Source organism: Eubalaena glacialis, chromosome 17 (assembly GCF_028564815.1).
Source record: "Eubalaena glacialis isolate mEubGla1 chromosome 17, mEubGla1.1.hap2.+ XY, whole genome shotgun sequence".
NCBI classification, from domain to species: Eukaryota; Metazoa; Chordata; class Mammalia; order Artiodactyla; family Balaenidae; genus Eubalaena; species Eubalaena glacialis.
Window position 1 is genome coordinate 2,294,049 of NC_083732.1, and position 25,153 is coordinate 2,319,201.

A 25,153-nucleotide genomic window follows, 5' to 3' on the forward strand; every position below is an offset into this window, starting at 1 on the left:
TTAAAATACCTAAGAAACAAAAATAACTTAAAAAATCTGTTCATTAATCCTCTGCCTATTTAACAAGTATTTCTAAAAACTGGGTGTTGTAGACGCAAAGGGTAGAAAGCTTAAGGAGATGCTATTTTTCCCCAGAACATTTTCAGTTTAATGAAAAGTTGATAAACAGTCACAATATGAACTATTTTAATAGAAACAAGTACAAGGAAAAGTTGGGTCTTTAGGAGAAAGAAGATGAGGAACCCGATCTGGGTCCGAAAGACCGAGGGAGTCCCCGCCAAGCAGGTAAAGGGAAGAAATGTCTTCTAGGCGGAAAACAGAGCTTATGGGGTGACCTGAAGCCTGGAAAGGTCACCGCATTCTCAGGAAAGGGGAGAGTGAACAACAGTAGAGTTTGGGTTGGGAAGCGACAAGAAATATGGCTGAAAATGTAGATTAGGACCAGAGTCTGAAGGGGCTTGTTCTCAAGTATAATATTTTTCTTAACCTAATTGGAAAGAGAAAATCCTATTGTTTTTAAGCAGAGAGGTGATAGGCTCTAATTTGTCCTTTGCAATAAATCTGATGCTGTAAGAAAAAAGGAAAGTGGTGCAGGCAGAGAGAGCTGCTGTGAAAATTCAGGTGGACAGAAGCCTAGAATACAGACTGAATTAAGGAAGGAAAAACCTCTGTTTAAACAATGGTATCAAGGCGAAAATAGTAGGGAAAAAATACATAATTTGGAATGAGTGCATTTTCTCCTTCTGACGATGGAGCTGTAAGCTCCATACTGGGAGCAAACCAGGCCTTCCATTACAAACGACCATAAAAGAGAACAAAATAGATGAATGCATGGTTTTCAAACGCTGGAGAATCAGCAGCGTAAAACTAAGAAACCTGAGAAAAGAAAAACTTGTAACAATGGTCCAGCTTTCTGCCAGGCAGGGTGCTGGAGTCCAAGCAAAGCAAGGGGTGCCGGGTTGGGGGTCCTCTGGGCTTGTCCTGCACTTCCACTGAGACAAGGCACGAAGCAGCGTCTACACAAGTCCAGGGTGCAATCCAGTAATTGACATGTATTTAAAAGTTACAAGACAGGCAAGGAAACTGAACATACAGTCCAGACCTAAGAAAGTAAGTAGTCAAGAGTAATCACCTCTGAAAATATGGCTGTGATGTTGAATTGATCAGAGATGGACATTAAAGCAGTTATTATAAATGTATGCAAAAAATTAAAGCAGCTATGTTCTTAATGAGCTAACACAGGCAAATGTCAACGGAGAGCTAAGAACCATAAAAAATGTAAACTCTAGAACTAGTGTAACTAAAATGAAAATTTCACTTGACATATATTAGACAGCAGAAGAGTCAGTGAGCTTGAAAGAAAGATGGTGGCACAGTGGCTAGGAGTCTGCCTGCCAATGCAGGGGACGCGGGTTCGAGCCCTGGTCCGGGAAGATCCCACATGCTGCGGAGCAACTAAGCCCGTGAGCCACAACTACTGAGCCTGCACTCTAGAGCCTGTGAGCCACAACTACTGAAGCCCATGTGCCACAACTACTGAGCCTGCACTCTAGAGCCCACGAGCCACAACTACTGAGCCCGTGCGCCTAGAGCCCGTGCTCTGCAAGAAAAGAAGCCACTGCAATGAGAAGCCAGCAACCACAACGAAGAGTAGCCCCCACTCGCTGCAGCTAGAGAAAGCCCACGCGCAGCAACAAAGACCCAATGCAGCCCTAAATAAATAAATAAATAAATAAATATATATATATATATTTATTTATTTATTTATTTATTTAAAAAAAAAAAGAAAATATCCAAACCTGAAGAACAGATAAACATAGAGTTACCAAGTGATCCAGAAGTTACAGGGTTAGGTTTTTATTCAAGAAAAATGGATACATGAGTCCATAAAAAAACCTACATGTGAGTGTTCATGGCAGCATTATTCAGAAGAGGTAAAAACTGGACACAACCGAAGTGGCCACCCAGGTGAAGGAATAAACAAATACTCATACATTCACACAGACAAGCCGCTCACAATAAACAGCAACAAAGTGTATCATCTGTTGATACATCTGACACATAGATGAATTTTCAAAAACATGGTGAGCAAAACAAGCCAAGCTTAAAAGGAAACCATAAACAAGACGAAAAGACAACCCTCAGAATGGGAGAATATATTTGCAAATGAAGCAGCTGACAAAGGATTAACCTCCAAAATTTACAAGCAGCTCATGCAGCTCAATATCAAAAAAACAAACAACCCAATCCAAAAATGGGCAGAAGACCTCAATAGACATTTCTCCAAAGAAGATATACAGATTGCCAACAAACACATGAAAGGATGCTCAACATCACTAATCATCTGAGAAATGCAAATCAAAACTACAATGAGGTATCACCTCACACCAGTCAGAATATCCATCACCAAAAAATCTACAAACAATAAATGCTGGAGACGGTGTGGAGAAAAGGGAACCCTCTTGCACTGTTGGTGGGAATGTAAATTGATACAGCCACTATGGAGAACAGTATGGAGGTTCCTTAAAAAACTGAAAATAGAACTACCATACGACCCAGCAATCCCACTACTGGGCATATACCCTGAGAAAACCATAATTCAAAAAGAATCATGTACCACAATGTTCACTGCAGCTCTATTTACAATAGCCAGGACATGGAAGCAACCTAAGTGTCCATCGACAGACGAATGGATAAAGAAGATGTGGCACATATATACAATGGAATATTACTCAGCCATAAAAAGAAATGAAATGGAGTTATTTGTAGTGAGGTGGATGGACCTAGAGTCTGTCATACAGAGTGAAGTCAGAACAAGAAAAACAAATACCGTATGCTAACATATATATATATGGAATCTTAAAAAAAAAAAAAAAAGGTTCTGAAGAACCTAGGGGCAAGACAGGAATAAAGGCACAGACATAGGGAATGGACTTGAGGACATGGGGAGGGGGAAGGATAAGCTGGGACAAAGTGAGAGAGTGGCGTGGACATATATACACTACCAAATATAAAATCGATAGCTAGTGGGAAGCAGCCACATAGCACAAGGAGATCAGCTCGATGCTTTGTGTCCACCCAGATGGGTGGGATAGGGAGGGTGGGAGAGAGATGCAAGAGGGAGGGGATATGGGGATATATGTATACATATAGCTGATTCACTTTGTTATACAGCAGAAACTGACACACCATTGTAAAGCGATTATAATCCAATAAAGATGTTAAGAAAAAAAATATCAAACAGACCTTGAAGTTAGGAAAGGTGTGCTATAAATGTCATCACAAAAACTAAGACAATAGCAATGTTATACACTGTCCACATGATACTGTCCACTGCAGAGAAGTAGCTAATTACCCTGAACTAAAGCTTCCACCAAGTATTATCTAGAGAATTAAAGCATTCCAGAATCTGGCAAAGCTGTGTGAAATATTTCCTTTTTTTAGAACACTGATTCAAATAGGATTCAAGTATGTTAGTAATTTGTCATCTTGGGAAAGGCATGAAATGCTTATATCTTCAGCCACCTTGCTTTGATGTTAAACATTAAAACAAAATAAATATTATTACATCCGTATGGATATTTCTTAAAGCAAGAATTGAACTCAGTAACATTTCAGTGAAAAATAATTCATGCTGTTTCTATAGCTCTTCAATGTGTGAGATTTCTGTCAAGTTCAATATTATAGACAAAGGAAGCTTTTCACTTAGAGTTGATAATCTTTGACAAATTAAATCTTCTCGAGATTATGGTTTAAGAAGCTTAACCTTTAAAAAAAATGCTAAATAAAAATGATCATGAATAAATGTTTAAAATTCATATAAGAAAAATAATCAAGCATAGCCATATTGTCTATTTCATTTTGAGAATATTAAAAGTACAATAAAAATTTATATGACATAGGATGACAATTAAAACAATAACTTTTTAAAACTGTTAAATGTTCAAAAATTGAGTTGGATAATAATGTCATTAAGGAGAAATAAAAGAGCTGAAAAGCATTAAAAAATAGGAAGGTGTGTGTCTTTCATATTATCAACTATATATTGTAGTAATAAATATTATATATTGTATTATATAATACAACATAGTATTAAGTATTATATGTTTATGAGTGTGTATATATGTATGTTTCTATACTTTGCAATACATGGGTCTAAACAGCATTCCACATCTGGGTGTTATAAGAAAATTCCTTTACATTATGATAATATATACATACTAGATTGGTTTATTGTCCTTAAAAGTCCAATTTCTAGAAAAAATACCAATACTATGGATATTATAAGAAAAACAGCAAAATCAGTGACTCTGCTGAGAGAGCTTCCCAGTAAATTAAACTATGTGTAGTAGTTATGGGTTGCAGGCTACACAGTCACTGCAACTCAGCCTGTATCCTGAGCACAGCACTGAAGCTCCAGTAGGTCAGTTAAAACCACTATTAAAAAAACCACATTGGGTTGATCATACATTCACTAAAGGTAACTGAAAGAAAAAAAAGACAGATTGATTTGAGTTTCATTTAAGGAAGGACATGAATAAAAAAGGTAAAAAGGTCACAGGCAAATGACACAATAGCTAACATTTGCAATTTCTAAATCTGACACAGAATTAATATTCTCTTTCATATGAGGAACTCCTGTAATGCACTAAGGAAAAAATATAGGATATAAGGAACCCTCCTACACTGTTGGTGGGAATGTAAATTGGTTCAGCCACTATGGAGAAGAGTATGCGAGTATGGAAGTTCCTTAAAAAACTAAAACTAGAGTTACCATATGATCCTGCAATCCCACTCATGGGCATAGATGCCGAGAAAACTGTAATTCGAAAAGATATATGCACCCCAGTGTTCATTGCAGCACTATTACAATAGCCAAGACACAGAAGTAACCTAAATGTCCATTGACAGATGAATGGATAAAGAAGATGTGGTACATATATACAATGGAATATTACTCAGCCATAAAAAGAATGAAATAATGCCATTTGAGACAACCGGGATGGACCTGGAGATTCTCGTACTGAGTGAAGTAGGTCAGAGGAAGACAAATATCATATGATATCACTTACATGTGGAATCTAAAAAAATGATACAAATGAACTGATTTAAAAAACAGAAATAGACTCACAGACATTGAAAACAAACTTATGGTTACCAAAGGGGAAGGGGGAGGGATAAATTAAAACGTTGGGATTAACATATACAAACTACTATATATAAAATAGGTAAACAACAAGGACCTTCTGTATAGCACAGGGAACTATACTCAATATCTTATAGTAACCTATAATGGGGAAGAATCTGAAAAAGAATATGTGTGTGTGTGTGTGTGTGTGTATAATTGAATCACTTCACTATACACTTGAAACTAACACAACATTGTAAATTAACTACTCTTTGATTTTTTTGAAAACTAAGCATGAGCCTACTTAATTTGTCACTTTTACTTGGAAATAAAGCAACAGAGATCAATCAGGTCCATCTGTGCTGGCCTGCAGACTGACTTGCTTATTGATCCAAATGTTAGCCTTTTCTCTGTCGCTTCCGTTTCACGCCTTCATTTGTGAAACTCAAGTGTAGAAAGTGGCAAGAACCCTGCGCTCTTACTCATGACAATACCTGGCTCTGGGCCACTGCACCTGCGGGCATAATGGGTCGTCACAGGTCAGCCTGGATTTGGAAGAGAACCCGTGAGCTGGGACCCAGTTCCGCAACTCCGCGCACAGTGGTGCTGAGTTGCCAAAGCTCCAAAGGCAGCTCACAGTGTCAGACAGAACCTGGGAAGTGATATCTAAATTTCAGGAAAGCACCATTTAACACGTAATCTGAATTTTACCTGTTTGATAATATTGCTTTTATTCTATTTCCAAAATAGTTTTGCTGTCATAGTTATATGAAGTTTACAAGCATAAGGAATTTGACAACACTCTTGTTTATCTCTTGACTCAACCGTAAATTAGAAATAAGACTTGTTCAGTATCTACGTCAGGCCTGGTGGTTGTCAAATGTGATTATCAGATTAAAAAAGGCTTGCCAAGTTCCTTCAGAACTACATGTCACATAGCAAATACGAGGTGCCGTTCCAGGATTACTGAATCCTAAACCAACAGGTAATCTGTAATACATTCTCACATAATTATCAATCGATATTGTGTTGTCTTGTCACTTTCTTTCATGTGACCTGCTATTTCCCTGTATTACTAAGAACCAACAAGAGTGTAGATGTGAAAAGGAGGGGAAAAGGAGTAAGAAAGGTGGCATAATATGCAAATATTCTTTCAAATCATTAAATTCTAACAAATAGAAAACACATAAAAGTTGTTTGTTCACAGATTCTTAAAAGTGCATTCAGAAAGTGCATAAATGGGACTTCCCTGGTGGTTCAGTGGTTAAGAATCTGCCTGCCAATGCAGGGGACACAGGTTCGAGCTCTGGTCTGGGAAGATCCCACGTGCCGCGGAGCAACTAAGCCCGTGCACCACGACTACTGAAGCCCGTGTGCCTAGAGCCCACGAGCCACAACTACTGAGCCCACGTGCCACAACTACTGAAGCCTGTGTGCCTAGAGCCCGTGCTCCGCAACAAGAGAAGCCACCACGATGAGAAGCCCGCGCACCGCAACGAAGACCCAATGCAGCCAAAAATTAATTAATTAATTAATTAATTATTTTTTAAAAAAGCACACTGGAAATAACATATTTTTAAGAAGTGCATAAATGTTCACACAGAAAATATTCTTAACAACGTTAACTCTCACTTTTATGTCATTTTAACTATGAATTTTTTAAACTTTCCTAGTTTTAGGGTAAAATAAAGCAACCTTTTTATTATTCATTTGATTTCAGTATTGTTTTATTTGTTTTGGTACAAATAGCAAAAAGATTCCTTCAGAACAGCACTCTATTATGCAAAATAAGTTCAGTTTATTGGGGCTCGTTAGAATAAAGCAATACTGTTAATACCTTATTTGTGTCAAAAACCTCCTGAACTAATGGCATAAGGGAGAGAATAATCAGAAAATTCTGAGCTTACTCTCCATCTTTTTATGCACAATTTTGCAGAGGTCGAGGAAGAACTAGATCATTTTCCTTTAAGTCTTGGCATTAACAGAAAGGGGAAAGGCCTCAGTCGGTTCACAGGATAAACCCGCACTTAAAGTTGTCTGACGGACGTCAACTTTCAACACCGCTGTGAGACCCCGTCACCTCCACTGGGGATAAAGTCGAGGCTGAATTTAGTCCTTTCAGGAAAGGGGAGCTCGGAGGGTGGGGTGTCAGTCAACTGGGCTGTGCCCACTGTGTTGAAGGCCTGGCTCTGGGGACAGGGGACAGACCCAGGGGAGGGCACCTGTGCCCCTGGGGCCATGCTCGCCAAGAAACACCAAGACCTCCATGAAAGCAGGTCCTGTCACAGCTGCCGAGGGGTTTTGAGTACACATTATCCCCTCCTCACCCCTGCAGAAAAGCAGCCAGCTAATGTAACTCTCGCAACTACACAGGCCTTTTCACATTAAACCTCCCCTGGAAAGAATGACGCTGACTAGTCCTGACACTTGAGAGCCCGTCCTAGGAGACCAGCTACTTCCAAGCACAGAAACTGACACCAGCAACTGCCTTTGTGATATGACCGTCTTCGAACAGCAAGCAGCCTGCTTCACTCACCATTCTGCCTCGTTCAACATGTAAACGCTCCTTGTCTTGCAGGCTCCGCCGTTTCTGCAGAGCCTGGGAAAGGAAAGACACCAACTGTTTCTTTTAGGTTTTAATATTTGAGTTATGCCATTTATTTTGATTATTTGTTTCTCTATAATTTTAAACTATCCAAGATCTGGAACTGCTACTTGCTGATCTTGAAATTTAATGCTAAAAGTTTTGAAAATGTGTGGCTTATCTCAGGATAGAACACATAGATTTTAAATCAGGAAAAACATGAACGCATAGAGAATATCAGAGTAAGACTAGGATTTTGTAACATTAAGAAGTACTATGTGATAAAGAATTCCTGACCCTACTAGAATAAAGAATTGCTGGTTACTAGCTACACTGTTATAATTTAAATAATAATGTTCTACAGAGAATCCGTTTTTACCATACAGTATTATAAATACGTGAAGATTGACGTGGCATTAATGAAAATATACTCTTTGTATAAAATACTCAAAGAAATGGAATATTCAGAAGTTTGGTATCTCAGAAGAATTTGCCGGTGGAAGGATATGAACCTATTGAAATACGATTTCCTATATGGTAGGAAAACAGTGACATTGCTGTTTAGGATTCTATTTGATTAAAGAAAACTTTTTTTTTAACTGGGGCATAGTTGTTTTACAATGTTGTGTTACTTTCTACTGTACAACAAAGTGAAGTAGAGTTCCCTGTGCTACACAGCAGGTTCTCATTAGTTATCTATTTTACACATATTAGTATATATATGTTAGTCTCAATCTCCCAATTCATCCCACCCCACCTTTCCCCCCTTGGTATCCATACGTTTGTTCTCTACATTTGTGTCTAAAGAAACCTATTTTTAACCTGTATTTATAATGAGAAGAGTTACCCAATATCTTTTATAGACCCATAAGAGCTGGGAAAACTAAGAGGAAAAAATAAATACGCAAAACCCTATTTAAGAAATCTGCCCATTTCCTAAGGAAACCAAAAAAACAGGCAAAGCCCAAAACAGCACTCCATATGCTTATAGCTGAACTCATTTATTTCAACACCTGATTGTCAACAAGGCAAAAACTCCTAAACCCATCTGCACAAAAAGCAACTCTGATGTCAGCTCACGTGTGCAGACACACGCCACACGGGGACACGGCACTCCCGCATCACAGCCTATCTGCATTGCTAGGACCACGGCCGAGGTCCGGTTCAGTCTCCTGGAGCCTGCCTACACATGGACTCTCTTACCTCCAGGATGAGCTGATTAGTTGAGAAAAAGGGCTGTATTTTGTATAAATGTCTGACAATCAACTTTTTAAACAGTCACCACTGATAATCAACTCGCAGAAGTCTAGAGCCCTATAACCAGATTGACGATTAAATGTAAAATGATGCCAATTATGTTGGCCAATTATAAATGCTTTCAAATATTGAGACAGTTGTTCTCATAGCAGCAAATCTTACCTAGAAGCTTGATTGATTGATTTTTAATTTTAATGTGGGATTAAATACACTAGGCCAGAGTAACTCATGTGTGTTGAATTCCATTCATCCTTAAATCTCTGGCTCCACATTTATTTGGCTAAGATTACATCTTACATTCCGTAATTTTCAATTCCTAAGAAAACATGATATACGTTTGCAAATTCTTGCTTTTGCTGTTCCCTGCTGGCATTGTTATTTTTGCTGTTTGATACCCGCTTAAGAGCTTAGATTTAAAAAAAACATACAATAGCTTTGATTTATTAATAACATTAACATGTTAGACCAGAAAGAACATATAAGGGATGGAGGGTAGTGAGGTGAATCCTTTAGGACGAGGAGTAGAAGCTGTCCAATGACACTATTCAGCTGTGTGAGAAGCTTAAACACTTCCCGGTGACAGCAAGAAGGACTGGCCACAGTGAGGCCAAAGGAATTCTGAGCCTCACAATTACATCTTCCTTGGTCGGCAGCCCTGCGTCCACCGAGGACCTGGAAATTACCACCCTCTGGAATCAGAACCCCTGCCTGGGGGTCAAACAGAACTGTCACTGAAGGAACGGGGATTCCTTACAAAATAACATCTTACGGTTTGATACAGTGTCATTGTTCAACAAATATCCCCTAAGCGCCTACTGCGCGTCAAGCACTGGATGAGGAGCTACATGACTCCAGTGGAGAGAAGGAGAGAAAGAGAAAGTTTCTAGAAAGTGTGGTTTGTCTCTCTAATCAAAAAAAATATGACACTCAAAACTTCAATCATGTAAGTCTTCAATATGATGATTATTTTAAACTCACATGTCAATGAATGTAGATATAGTTTATTCATACCCTGCTTACTTCTAAAAAAGAATTTCTGACTGCAATAAAAGTAAAACCGGAAAGGAGAAAAATGCTCACAAACCCACCACCTAAAAACATCAAAATATTTTCACATTTCTGATTTCCCGTCTATTCCTTCTTTGTATGTACTCACAAGTTTTGTACAGCTGCAAAGTTTTTATATACGAGTGCCTGTCAATTAAAATTATCTACCTTAAGAAGATAAAAAAAAACTACATTCTCTATGGAATATTCTTCAAGTGCATCATTTATAATTGGCATGGATTTATGAACTTTTCATTATTATGCCATTAATTTTAAAAAGTCAGCGACGTTGGCCCTGTGAGCCTGCAGTTGAACGGCAGGCAGATTGGGGATGCCTCCCCCCTCCCCCTCCCCAAAGACTCACAGCAAGCTGAGGCCGGGACGTATTCTTTCAAAAGAACTCACGCTCCAGGGGAGATCAGTAGGGCAGACGGTGACCACAAAGGTTTAGAGTGGGAACTGTGCCCTAGGTCTTCATGTTCTCACAGCTGCCTCTGGCCAGTGATGGGAAACAAGTCCAAGGTGACGGGTGACTTGCATCTTTGGAGGAAGAAGCAAGGACCCACCAGACGCAGGCAGATGGAATGTGTGTAGAACGGGGTAAGGCGGCCAGGGGCACACAGGAGGCCCAGAGGCCCTTTCCTCAGGATGGCCACCCACGCTTCCTCTGGCTGGACCACTGCTGCATCTCCTCCCAAAGCTGGTCCCTCCCGTCTCATCTCCTCCAGAATGCTTAGGTTGGACCCCCAGGTCTACAGCTTTGCTGAGAGTCTCTGAGCCGGCACATAGCTTTCCAATAAATTGTTTATCTGCTTTTTTAGGTAGTTTCTGTCGCTTGTACAGAAGTATCCTAACTCATACCCTCCCAAACTTGTAACTGGAGAGGACTGCTATGAAGATTAAACGTGACAGGGATGTAAACTGTCCAGGTGTAGTCAGCCCTCAACCATTCGTGATTAGAAGCTACCTTTGAGAAATGAGACTCAGGTAATTTGTCAACATGATCACACTATAAAGCACTGAGTAGACTGCCACATAAGGTTTTAGATACTGACCAAAATGTATATTTTTCACACTTCCTATTTTTAGTATAAAAATATTTGTGTTACATAATATTAAATTGAAAAGGGTATTCAGACTATTTGAGAGAACATGAGCCTGAGGGTTCCAGTTGAGACCTCTCAACCTTGCCTTTCTAAAAAACTGCCTGTGTTCTCGGCTGCAGCACAAAAGAAATGTGGCACCAAAAATAGAAGGCACTGTTTCTACATGGCAACAACAAAAATTAGCCAAGTGGTTTTGGAAAACAGCTTCGTAACCCTTCACAGATTTTATTTTGTCAAAATTTTCATAAAAACTGCCGTTCAAATGTACGTGGGCTTGTGTATTTTTAGGAACACCAGAACCTGAGGCCAATCATTTCATTTTGATGAAAAATTTAAAATGGAAGAAGCAATTGTGTTGGAAAAATATGGCTCCAAGGATCAAAGGACATAAGAAATATAATTAAGGAGCTATTATTTTTTAAAAGCCACTCAAGTTTCAAAGCCATGAAGTCCTGTTTTTCATGTCACTTTGTTTTAGTACCAAGTTTTTCATCCTTTCTTGCTTCAGCTAATGACCTAATTTTAAACCACTTCTGAGTTATTAATTCAAAACTGTTTCTTGCCAGTCACTGAAACTCTTAATTTATACACGACAAAAGCAATTTTTCCTTACAGGAATTTAGTTATGTTTATGAAGCTTTCATCCCCAAGCAAATGAGAAAGAATAAACTTTATCAAAGCCCTGAGACAAAATCAGATACAGTCACTTAAAAAAAAAAAAGAAAGCAACAGATCCGTTTCAGTGTAAGAAGTATTACTTGCTAGAAAAAATCACAACAGCAATAAATCAACTAAGAATCATTACCTCCGTTTCAGCGGGCCAATCTATCTGTCAGTGTTTTAATATTACAATAGTTTTAGTTGAGATCTTACCTTATTCCATGTAATTATGGGCTATGGTTCTCCCCGAGCCTGACATGAAATGTTCACGTTCTTTTCAACTTCTACACTTGTGTCTCTAAGCAGTTGAGTAAACACTGGGAGAGCTGTGGAAACAACCCAAAATAATGTCACGTCATATCATTTTTGTCAATATGTGCCAACCAAGTCAAGCAGTATAAGTCTGAGGACTATATTGGTCACCCATTAAAAGTTTTTAAAAAATTAATTACTTTGATATCTGAGAGAATAATAAACATCAAACCCAGGGTAGTGGTAATTGGAGTAGAGGTGAGAACAGGGAAAAAGCAAGTAGAATGCATAGGCTTTAACCATATTTGTGTATTTATTTCTTCAGCTGAGTAGTGGATACAAGGATTTTCATTATTCTTTCTCAGTATTTTTTTTACGTCTGAAATAAAGGTATATGGTAATATCAAAAAGTTGTTGCTAGCTAAGATGAAAAGATTTAATCTTACTCATTTCCTCAAAAAACACAAACTACCATGACTCACCTAATATGAAAAAGATAATTGAAATAGCCCTATCACTACTAAGGAAATCAAATTCATAATTTTTTAAACTCCCCAAAAAATAAATCTCCAGAAAAGAATGAAAATCTTTTTACTGGAGAGTTTTACCCAATAATTTAAAAAGAATTAACACCAATGCTATACAATCTTGTCTAGAAAATAAAAGAGGAAGGCATGTTCCTAACTCTTTCGAGAAGATAAAGACAGGACCAAAAACAAACAGGAAAAAAATACAGACCAGCACCTCTTGTGAATGCAGACACAAAGATCATTTGCAAAGCACTGGCAAATAAAATTCATCAATATAAAAAGGTTTATACACTATGACAAAGTAGAGTTTATTCTTGAGATGCAAGACTGGCTCAGTATTTGAAAATCAATCGATGGAATCTACTGTACTAAGAGCAAGAGAAGAAAAGCCACAGGATAATATTAATGCCCAAAAAAGTGTTTGACTAAATTCAATACTCATTTATGATTAAATAAAAACCCTCACAAATATAATAGAGGAGAATTTACACAGCTTGAAAATGAACACAGGTAAAATGCTACAATAAATATTCTACTTGATGGTGAAAGAGTGAATGCTTTCCCCTCAGCAATCAGGGCAAGGACACCTGCTTTCACCACTCTTATTCAACATAGTGCTGGAGGTGCTAGCCAGTGTGATATGGCAGGAAACGGACACAGAAGGCAGACAAATTAAAAAAAAAACAAGAAATAAAACTACCCTTATTTGCAGATGATATTGTTGTCTGCGTAGAAAATCCTAAGAAATCTTTTAAAATACTTCAAAGTGAGCTCAGTAAGACTGCAGTATAGAAGATAAATGTAAAAAAAAAAATCAATTGTATTTGTATATTCAAGCAATGAACATATGGACACAGAAATTTTAAAAACAATACTATTTACAAGTGTTTAAAAACATTCAAATATTTAGGTATAAATCTAACAAAACATATACAGAACTTATTTGCTGAAAACTACAAAATGCTGACATAAGAAATTTAAGTAAAGTCTAAATAAATAAAGAGACATATCATCTTCATGACTTGGAAGTCTCAAGATAGTAAAGATGTCATTTCTCCACAAATTGATATTAGGTTTAATGCAATTCCTATCAAAATCTTAGCAAGACTTATTATTTGGAGCTATAGACAAGATTATTCTAAAATCTGTATGAAAATGCAAAGGAACTAGAATAGCTAAACAATTCTGACCAAGAACAATAAAGTGAGAGGAATCAGCCCACCAGATTTTAAGGCTGATTCCATAGCTGCAGTCATCAAAACTGTATGGTATTGACGAGTGGTAGACACAGACATACATCAATGGAACAGTGTAAAGAACCATACAAATATGCCCAACTGGTTTTGACAAACGTGCGAAAACAATTCCACGGAAGCCTTTTCAACAATGCTGCTGGAGCAACTGGGTAGCTATGGGCAAAAAATGAACAGCAAAGTAATGTCATTCCGGCACAAAAATTAACTCAAAAAAGACAGCAAACTTAAATATAAAATGTAGAACTCTAAAACTCTTAGAAGAAAATCATTGGGATATAAGGCCAGGTAAAGACTTTGCATTAAAAGCACAATCCACCAAAGGAAAAAAAATGATAAACTGGACCAAAATTTAAAACTTCTGTGTTGTGAAGGACCATGTTTAGAGGATGAAAAGACAAGTTACAAACTAAGAGAAACTATTTGCAAACCACATACACAACAAAGGGTTAGCATCTAGAATAAAGAACCCTCGAAATTCAACAGTAAAAGACCAAGCAGTTCATGTAGACAATGGGCAAAAGGCATGATCTTGCCCTGAACAGAATACAGAGATGACAAATAAACATAATAAAAGATGCTCAACGTCATTAGTCATGAGGGAAACACAAATTAAAACCAGGATGACATATAACCATTACACACCTATCAGAACGGCTGAAATAAAAAATGGTGGCAACACAAATGGCTGGAAGGATGTAAAGAAACTGGATCACTCATACATTGCTGGTGGGAATGTACAATGGCAAAGCTGCTCTAGAAGAAAGTTTAGAAATTTCCTTAAAAATTTAAACATGCAACTAACATATAACCCAGCAAGTGCACTCTTGGACATTCTTCCCAGAGAAAGAAAAACGTAATTTCACACAATAACCTGTGCTCGAATGTTTATAGCAACTTTACTAGTAATAACCACACATTAGAGTTCAACCCAGATGTCCTTCAATGAGTGAATGATTAAACAAAGTGGGGTACATTCATACCATGACATACTACCCAGCAATAAAAAGAATGATCTCTCTATACACCCCCTCTTTGCTCCCCTCCCCTCCTCAGGTAAACTAAAGAAACACGGCTTCTCTTATCTTAAAGGCAAAGTGCTTCATTGGATTTGCAAAGCCCATCCCTCTTGCCACCTGAGAGATCTTGGACCATCCGTCACTCTCTTCCATCTTTCTGACTTCTCCTCCTCTTTGGAAAACACCTCCCTGCCCCATCTTCACTGACACCTTCTTACCGCTTCCCGTCATGAAGAAATTTATTTAAGAAACAATCTCTGCTCATCACCTTTATCCCCTTTTCTCCTTAGCCTACTTTCACTCAGGCTCTGGTTCTCTTGATTGTATGGAAACTGTTCTTGTTTAGGTTCTCATATCCAGAATCCTTCAAAAAAAAAAAATCTAGTCTTTATGGAAAGCACCTTTCTGTTGCTTTTGACACATTTGATCGCTCTCTTCTTCTGGAGATAATTTCTTTCTCAGCTGTTGAGACTCCTGTCTCCTCCCAGTTTGACAACTGGTAGCTTCTTTTGCCAACTTCCTTCACCACACACACTAGGAGAAGGGTCAAGATTTAATAAGAGTACTATTTCCCCCTTGTTTTATCAATAACTTTCTTAAGTAAAATTACTTTTTTCCACTGCAGGTGGAGAACACAAAGCTCCCTAGCACAGTTGGGGCCACTGCCTTGGCTCCCGCTGAGGTCCCAGCACCAGACTCACTACTGCTTTTGTGCTATCAGGCAAATGTCAACCCAGTGCAAATGGCAAATAACATCTTGATATTATTATGAGATAATTTTGACCCAGAAAACCCCTGAAAGGGTCTTGGGGCTTTCCTCCAGTGGAACACATTTTGAGGAACACTGCAATGTACCAAATGTCTTCAAGAAAGAAGAAAATAACGGGACACAAGAACCATTAACAGAGTTATTTTATGACAATTTTCACAAAATAAAATAGTATTTGAATCTTCATAAAAAAAGAACAGATAACGCCATAAGGGAAATTCAATACTGGAAGTCTTAGACAGAATGAGGCTGCACATAAAAATTCATGAAAACGTATACAATATGCCCAAAATATTGCTAAGGAAGCTGATTCTCTTCAGGAAAAAAAGGAAGGGTCTGCAAAATATCATCAGGGGTAGTTATTAGAAAAATTAAAGACTATTGCTCATCATTTCAGAGGTAAAATGGTTCCACCCGTGACATGTTGACTTAAGTCCATCCCCACCATCATGGATGTTCAGATCTCCAAACACATCACTTGGCTATGACCACAGCTCTTCTAATGGTTTCTTACTTTCACTGTTTCTTCACTCCCACTGATCCTATTCACTTGGGGCTGATTCATATTCTACATAGCAGATCCGATGAACACTTCCAACAGTTCCATAGCCTAAAGTAAACTCTGACATGTCCCAACTCACCCAACCATCCCGTCTGTCTCCTGCCACTTGCCCTCTCTCCTGCTCCACTCACACCATCTGCATTCACCAGGGAGGGCTCTCCATTCCCTAAAAATCTTGTTTCTTTGTTTCTGCATTCATGCCTGTGGCTAATGACATCTTCTCAGCTGCGGATATTTGATAAAATGTATCAGTGTCACCTACATCTGTCAACTATTAGATTAAATGGCATATCCTAGTATTAATTTCGAGGGTCACTTTATGATACCTTAGAGAGTCAAGGAAGTGAAGCGGCTTCTACCTGGAGACCTAGAGGGTCAATGGGAGACGGTCCATCAAGGTGAAAGGATGTAATAATGGGGCAAAAGGAAGACAGAACTAAGACCCATAACTTTAACATCCTCACATGCTATTTTATTTGATTAATGTTTCTTGACTTAATACGTCTTCTTTTAAAAAAACATACTAATGTAAAAACCTCCTGATTTTTTAATTAGTTGAAAACCAACTCAAGAGAAGTTTTAAGTATTCTGCAGACCATCATCTGGCATTTCCTCTTAGACAAATGAGCCAAAGAAGTGGAGGTTGCCAAGGGCACGTCATGTCCTTTCATCCTCCTACAACGGTGTTTTCAAAGCTTCTCTTGCATTTGAGTTGCTATTTGCACACCCTCCCTCATATCTTTCTTCTCTCATAGAAACTCAACCTCTATCAAAAAAAAAAAAATTAAATAAGCATTTGGTGCATCTAAAATACAGTGAGAAAGGGCTTGACAACAGACCGTACATAGATGTTAGCTCGATGTGGCGCTACATCATGTCCCAGCAGTGGCAGCACCTGAACGTGACTAATTCTTCTTCTCACGTTGACATTGTGGAGTCTGACGGCAGCTTGTTTAGCCATCTGACATGCTCTTATCTAAATATGTGTTGCCTCTGAGTTTAGCTTTACGACAAAACAAATTATAGCAAATTTGTGGAGAAACCCAGGAAAATGTGTTGAAATGTAAAGCAGTACTGAAAATGGAAGTTAGGTGCTATATACATTGTAACTAAGATCCTTCATTTCAGCGTTAAGCCGGGAACTAAGAAACTTCAATAGCCTTTAATAACAATCATTTTTCACTCTTGTATTAGAATTATCTTTAAAAATTTAAACCTTGAGTTTCCTTTTTTTACCTGTCATTTAACAACAAATGATGGACAAATAACACAACCTCATTCCAGAATATTACTCCTTATGATAAACCAAAATACTGTATTTTACATGAGGAGTCTGAAGCAGAGCGTCTGCAGTATTTTCCCAGTAACCCTGAACATAAAAGATACATCAGTAGAAGACCAAGATTCAGCACATCAGGTGTGAGAGACTGCATCCTTCTGTAGATGGCAGAGCTAATTAATGAGCTTTGTAAAAAAGGAAGGAAAACACAAAATGGTTCTTTTGGAGGAAAACGTGATATTAACAATTAGTATTAATAGAAATAAAACTCTAAAGCAAAAAAGAAGTCTGTAGGTCTTATAAAACACTCCTTATAAGTAGTAAGGTCCTGGGTGTGTCAAAGGCACAGAGGGAGCCCCTCCAGGAAGTGTAAAGGCCACCACGGCCCGCGTTACCTCTAGGTGTTAGGGCCAGACGCACAGACTCCTTTCTCATCCGCAGTGGCTGAAGCTCGACGTTCATATTGGCCTTGATCCTGATGCACTGTGTGGTCAATTCTCAAAGCGCCCGAGGAGAGGACCACCTGCCACCCTCCTGGGGTGTGAGGCCGCCCTCCTGCACAGAGGGAAGGAAGCTCTTCGGGCTGTGTGTGTCTCGGAGCCAAGAGCTATGCCTGCAGGAAGGTGGGGTCTGACCGCAGGAACCCAGGGTACCGGGATGCTGTGACAGTTCCTCCCCAACCCTGCATCCAGCACAGAAGCCCCACCCTTGACGACCCCAACGGAGCCGCTTAGCCTCCTAACAAATTCCCCAACTTCAGGCTCCCCTCACCTTCCACCACAGTCAGAGAACAAAATTCACAGCCAATCTGATCAGGGCAGCAACCTGGCTTTCAGCAGCTACCCACTAGCCTTAGAATAAAAGCTGAAATTCTTCCCTGGGCTCCTGGGGATGACACAGGCCGGCCCCGCCCTCCTCTGCAGGCTCAGGCCCGCGCCTTCCTTAATGCAGCACTACCAGGGCAAAGTTTGGGTAGGAGAGGAATCAGATCTACACTCGTTTGCATTAACAATGGTTTTTAGTCCTAGATTATCCACCAAATGAATACCAAATGCGATCTGCAAATACCTCCAAACATTTATCACCTGTATGCAATGTATGGAATATTAAAACACTATTGAACTATACCATTTAAAGGGCCAAGGCAGCATGTCAAGCACGGTGATTCTGTGACCCTCACAGCTGTGCCCCCAGCCTCACTGCACTCTGACCTCTGAACTTGGACCGAGTCCACATTCCCCGTCATCTCTAACAAGTAAATGGATTGACATTTTCAACTGTTTCCGTGAAAATTTGTCATATTCAATGTCTTGTTATAGAAAGAGAAAATAATAGCTAATCTTTATTGAGTATGTACACAAATGTGCCAGCTACTGTTCTAAATGTTTCAGAGTATAAATACATTCAAATCAATCTCCACAATCACCCTATGTTGTAGGAAATATCACCCCCTCCCACATACAGACAAGGGGACGCCAGTAAACAGCAGCTAACCCACCTGCCCCAGGTCATCCAACTAGCAAATGAAGAAGCAGAGATGTGGGTCTCAGCTTTCTGGCTCCAGCGTACACCTCCTACCCTAATCTTACGCAGACTAGAGCAAAAACTTCAGTCAAGAGAAATTCACAAACGTAGAGGTATTTAGAATCTAATCTGGTACCTGAGTTAACATGGTAGTTCGGAATTCCAAGCCCGGAGAAACCTTAGACAAGCTCTCTTCTCACAGACTGTGGACCTTGTTCTGTGACGTCCCAAGGGTTCCCTGGAAGTTCCTGGGTCCCACGGGGATGGGGTCGGTGGTCCGGCACCCTCCCCACTCTTCCCAGACACCTGCTCTCCTTTATCCGTTTAATATCTTAGAGCTTCACTTATGATTTCATTTCACCTACAGTTTCATTTTGTACTAAAAGAGGATTCTGCCACTTCTGAAAAATGTTTAAAACCACTGAACTTTCCAATAATTTCATTTCAAAAATCAGGAAACTGAGTCCCAGACAGGATGCTCTAAGGAAGGCCACACATTCAAATGTTGAAACTTGAAACACAGCAAATTATGATGACATAGTTAAATCAAAGATGACCTTCTGTGCGATGTTTTCATGACCATGACAGCCCTACGATAATTAGTTTAAACTATTTTTTTTTTTTTGCTCTCGTGAAAAGAAAGTATTTATTTGTTCCCACAATCACTTCTCACAGCCACAAATACCTTCTTTTGTCCAGGCGGTTCCTGGAGGCAGGCTGCCCTCAGCTGCACAGGTAATTCTGCAGCCTGTCCTTCTAACACCACTTGATCCTGGGGGCTTATTGTGAATTGTGGGTGAGCTAAAGAGAATTTTAAATTACACCAAAATTTTAAGTTATTTGATAGTTTTTTATTCCAAAGGAAAAATGGAAATATGTTTAAATATGTTGTGTAACTAGAATGTCTCTAATTATTTATGACGAAGGCTATTTCGAGTGTGTAGGTGCCTGCATGTGTTTGTGCCTGTTTGCAAGGAAGCCAGAAATATACAGATCTGGTTGGCAAAGCAGAAAAGCAGTCATCAATAAGAAGGGATTATTTCTAAATCTTAGGGGAGCTGCTTCATGATTAAATCCTCACAGCTGTTATTTATTAGATGCAATAGACACATTTAAAATACAAATCATATTTGAATCATTAACAAACTTTTCTGCAAACTCTCACACACAGTAAAATGTGAAACAATTTTCTCTATTCATTTCAGAAAGAAAAATGTGCTCCTTAAGATGAATGAATGTCCCTCTAACATGTGATATGATCCCTTTGACTAAGTCACATTCAAGTCAAATTCTAAAGATTTCCAAATACTCAGATCTTTTACTGATGAATTTGTTTAGTGAACAGCTAACAGCTGCATAAACAGTTATAAAATCTGTTCATGACCCTTGAATTAATATGGAAAATAAATATTCTTTTATTTAAAGTCATCACTTAGTATTATTGGAGATAATACTAAGTGATGACTTTTCCAAGAGCTTTCTGAGATGACCTGACAGATCCCTTCTCCTTGTTGTTCCATCTTTTCACAATCCCTGCTGCTCTTTGCTCCTGCCCACCCTCTGGTAATACAAGAAACATGACAAAATAAATAATGTTTGGCAAAGTGTATTTGTTTCAGGTTTCATGCTGTGTGCAGGTAATAAAGCTTTTTAAAAGTCTCCAATTCTAAGGAAGGCGCTAGGCTAAATAACTATGGTAGCAGGTAGATTCTTAGGTCACCCAAACCCATGAAAGCTCTCGGGAATGCCTGCAAGATATTGGTAATCAGGTCCCAGAAAACTTGACCTGGCTCCGAGCTCCACGGATGAAGAAATTCCGGCTGCGGGAGGCTGAGGGGAATGACCTTCAGAGCTAATACTTGGCAGAGACAGTGTGAGACTCTAGGTCACTCAACCCCCGGCCAGCTGTTCTTTCTGGAACATTACACTCGCTCTTAAAACTACCAGGAATCGGGCTTCCCTGGTGGCGCAGTGGTTAAGAATCCGCCTGCCAATGCAGGGGACACGGGTTCGAGCCCTGGTCCGGGAAGACCCCACATGCCGCGGAGCAACTAAGCCCGTGCACCACAACTACTGAGCCTGTGAGCCACAACTACTGAGCCCACGTGCCACAACTACTGAGCCTGCGCTCTAGAGCCCACGAGCCACAGCTATGGAAGCCACGCGCCTAGAGCCCGTGCTCTGCAACAAGAGAAGCCACCGCAATGAGAAGCCCATGCACCGCAACGAAGAGTAGCCCCCGCTCGCCGCAACTAGAGAAAGCCCGCGCGCAGCAACGAAGACCCAACGCAGCCAAAAATAAATAAATTAAATAAATAAATACTACCAGGAATCGCTTGCAATGAATAAAAATATTTCTACATTAAAAAATGAATTCATGACACAGTAAAAGCAGGTTGTACGTAGTTAAGACAAGTCATCTAGTCAAGGCACCAATGATGAGAAATTCAATTTCAACTTTTTAATAGTAACTAAAGCTCACAGTTAGCCAAGTCAGGGTGGAAAGTATTGTTATAGTCAATGTGTTCTCACACACAAAAAATATTGTTTGACATTTCCTAAGACTCTACATCCTACAAAAAATAGAAAAAAAAACACTAAAATGACCAACTTGCTAGATCACTGATGAAATTTTGATCTAATGGTGAGAAAACCCCAAAGACCTTAGCATCCAAAGGCAGGAAGTGTGGGCTGGAGGAATTAGATGGGAACAGTGGGTCGACATTTCTGGGCCTTCTTCTCACAACAGTGGCCAGGAGTCCCACCCCAGCGCTATTTTATTAAATCCCACACTTCTGGTAGATTTTACAAAGTCCTTGACCATGATGCTTACACAGAAAAGCATTTTTATTTACACTGTTGATGACTATAGGCTTGTTCACCCGAGTGCCCACACCGTGATTCACACCTTTTCTTGAATCTCTCTTTTTTTTAAATTTTATTTATCATTTGCTAGGCCTGTCTAGGGAAGGAAATTAATCTTTGGGTAATTGTGATCTTGGCTTAAAAGGCCATTAAAAGAACTAAAGAAAATTGATACAATATCTGTTAAGATGACACAAAAAGGGTACATCTTAAAATAGTCTCTGCACCAGTCAAATAAAAGAAGCCTCTTTTATAAATGTAGTGAATGATTAATGGGCCATTTCAAGACCAATTAAAAGTCTCAACACACAAATCTACAAGTATGCAGTTGCAAGAGACAAAAGATAAGCAGATGGTGATTTCAGTGCCAACCCACTGGCAGAAAGAAGTCATTAGCATATTGTAGCCTGAGAAATGAACAGGACCTTAGACAACAACTGATGCAGATGAACAAACAGATAAAACAGAAACTAATGCAAGAAACTGACAAGCTGGGTGTGAAATAAGGGAGCCAGTTAGAGGGCAAATGTCTAATCAGGTACCTTGCTTCCAAAGAACAGCCATTAAATACAAAATAACGCAAGCAAAACAAAACTGAACACCATTTCTTCAAGAGCATTTTTCAATCTCGACACACTGAAAGCCTAATGTTTGGGTCCTTTAAAGGTAATTTCCCCCAGGAGTTACCAAGAAAAAACTTCATTTCTGCACCTTCTTTTCAGAGCACAGAAAATTTTTTTCAGGATGTTAACATTTCTAGGGGAAAACACACTTTTTTCCTCAGACATGTCAATGGAAACAAGAAATTATTGATCTATTGCTACTTAAGGGGTTGGTGCTAAACAGTTCAATTCAGAAAACACTGACTGACTTCTGGTGGGTCAATCCCATGGCTCACACCGCCTAACGCTGCCCAACCAGGACCCCACGGGGCTGGGCAGGTCCCTATTTCTAAATTCTTTTAGAAAGAGTTTCTCAAGGTCGGGTTTTTTTTCTCTTATTCCATATGAATTTTTATTTATTTATTTATTTGTTAACATCTTTATTGGAGTATAATTGCTTTACAATGGTGTGTTAGTTTCTGCTGTATAACAAAGTGAATCAGCTGTACGTATACATATATTCAGGGTCGGTGTTTTGATAGGTAACATCCTATGCAAATGTAAGATAAGTAAAGTAATAAAATTTAAGTAAATTTTAAGTAAAACTATTAAGTAAAATAATAAAATTTCGTAACTCAGTGACAATGTCCATGGCTCCAGGAAACCCTTAAAAAGGATAATTGTAAATTATTATGTTCTTATCCACAGATGAAAAACCGTTTTGGACAGGACAGGACTTCCGGCATCCCTCCAACATCACAGGACAGGACTTCCGGCATCCCTCCAACATCACAGGACAGGACTTCCGGCATCCCTCCAACATCACAGGACAGGACTGCCGGCATCCCTCTAACATCACAGGACAGGACTTCGGCATCCCTCCAACAACACTCACACTCTGCTCTTTACTGACCCTCTGAGCCCACAAAGAGTGTTGCGTGCACGTGTGTGTACACGCATACACACACGCACACATAGCCCTACACCCATACACAATACCCACGACAGAAAGGGAGGGGCAAAAGAACGGCAGAAGAACACGAGGGCTTTGCAACATCGCTGCACGCCGGGGCCTATGAATTATCTGCTGTGTTCAGAACAGTTTTCTTAGAGCTTGGCTCCCGCAGCCCAGGCTACCTGCACGAGCCTTGGGCGCCTTCCTCAGCTGTGCTGAGCGGGCAGCGTGGTCAGAAGAGGACACACCTTTTCACCTTCCCGGCTGCAGGGTCTGCCCTGCATCTGTGAGGTGTTCGCAAGCACAGGTATCTTCTGACCGTTTGCTGCCAGACTAACGACTTCACCCCTTTTATTGCTCATGGTTGATTACGGCATTTGGATAAAGGCTGAAGTGAAAAAAAAAAAAAAGCCAAGTTTTAAGGTGAAGCAGATTAGTTTTGAAAATTTTATTGTGTCCAAAAAAACGGCAAATAAAATTCTGTATCCACTGATTTACGTGACGTTATTTTTTAAGTTGAAAACTAATTTTCCGAGTCTGGCAGCATGAACATTTCCGCCTGCCCTCCTGCCCCGGTGCCTTGTACGATTCTGTTGGCTGCAGCTTGAACAGAGCCTTGATCACTGTTGGCGGGACAGGTGAGCCGGCCATGGTCCCCAGTGGGATACTCTGCAGATGGAGATGCCCGAAGCAGCAGGTGCTGAGGTCAGCCCAGTGCCTCTCCATCGCTCCTGGTCCAAGTGACACGGGGGTGTGGGTGGCCAGTGGCCATAGACTGCAGAGCTGTGCTGGTGCCACTGAAAACCTCTGCGTCCCCAGGCTGGATTACAAAGCTGGGCTTGGCCAGCGGAAAGGGAAGAACCGAACAGAACACCGCAGTAGCAGTTTAGAAGGTGAATTCACTCGACATTGTGGTTTTAAGATTGTTGTCATTTTCCAGACGCCTTTGTACTAAAATATTATGTACACAAGTTAAATTCTCAAATAATGCAATCTAAAATAAATTATATCTGGATTTGATATAAATACATACATATTTTTTAGACTGGTTGTCTTGATGCCATGATGTACTGTGACACTGCTAGAGCCCACCTGTTCCTTATTTTAGGGACCAAATGTTCAAATGTTCCCATTGAAAAATATCCTCTCCAGGCCCCCATTCAGTTAAGGGCGTTCATGTGACACAGTTCTGCAGTGACACATAGGCACAGGTCACCAGGAGGAGCTTCCTTCCCAAACAAAAGGGCAAAACCTAGCTAGTCAGGGCTCTTCCCGTTTGCTACCTGGGATTCGGGTTACAGGAGCCACTTTGTGACCAAGATGTGACAATTATGAGGAGGAGAAAGAGGCTGACATGCAAAGGATTGAAAAATAATAAGATACCATTGCACATTGGGCTAATGAAGCAACTCTGGGCAAACCTATCCTGCACTATTCGGGGCATATGAATAAGCCACACACGTATACATACGTACACACATGTACACACGTGTACACACGTACACATGCACACACACAGACGCACACACACAGACGCACACATACACGAGTTTAAGCCATGTCTAATCAAGTTTTCAGTTACTTTCAGCTAAACACATTGCAAAGTGATTCACCAAGTACCCTTGTAAACACAAAATTTCGACTTCCACATAGGGTGTTCCATTCATTGATTCATAAGAGTTCCACCTTTTCTGGGAATTTCAAGCAGAAGTTAAAGGTTTACTGGGGTGATAAAATGCCTAATTATTAGGCTTAAGTTGT

General features: G+C 39.7%; 1 long non-coding RNA gene across 3 annotated transcripts in view; it reads right to left on the minus strand.

Annotated features, from left to right (window-relative positions):
• Nucleotides 1-25,153, minus strand: part of LOC133077133 (uncharacterized) — a 308,335-nt gene that overhangs the window by 146,131 nt on the left and 137,051 nt on the right. For 2 of the 3 annotated variants that reach the window (XR_009697667.1, XR_009697666.1), the window contains exons 3-4: nt 11,996-12,108; nt 7,665-7,727 (exon numbers count right to left, since the gene is read on the minus strand). This is a non-coding gene — a long non-coding RNA (uncharacterized LOC133077133). The remainder of the gene's footprint in view (nt 1-7,664; nt 7,728-11,995; nt 12,109-25,153) is intronic. The other variant, XR_009697668.1, reaches the window with a different exon arrangement.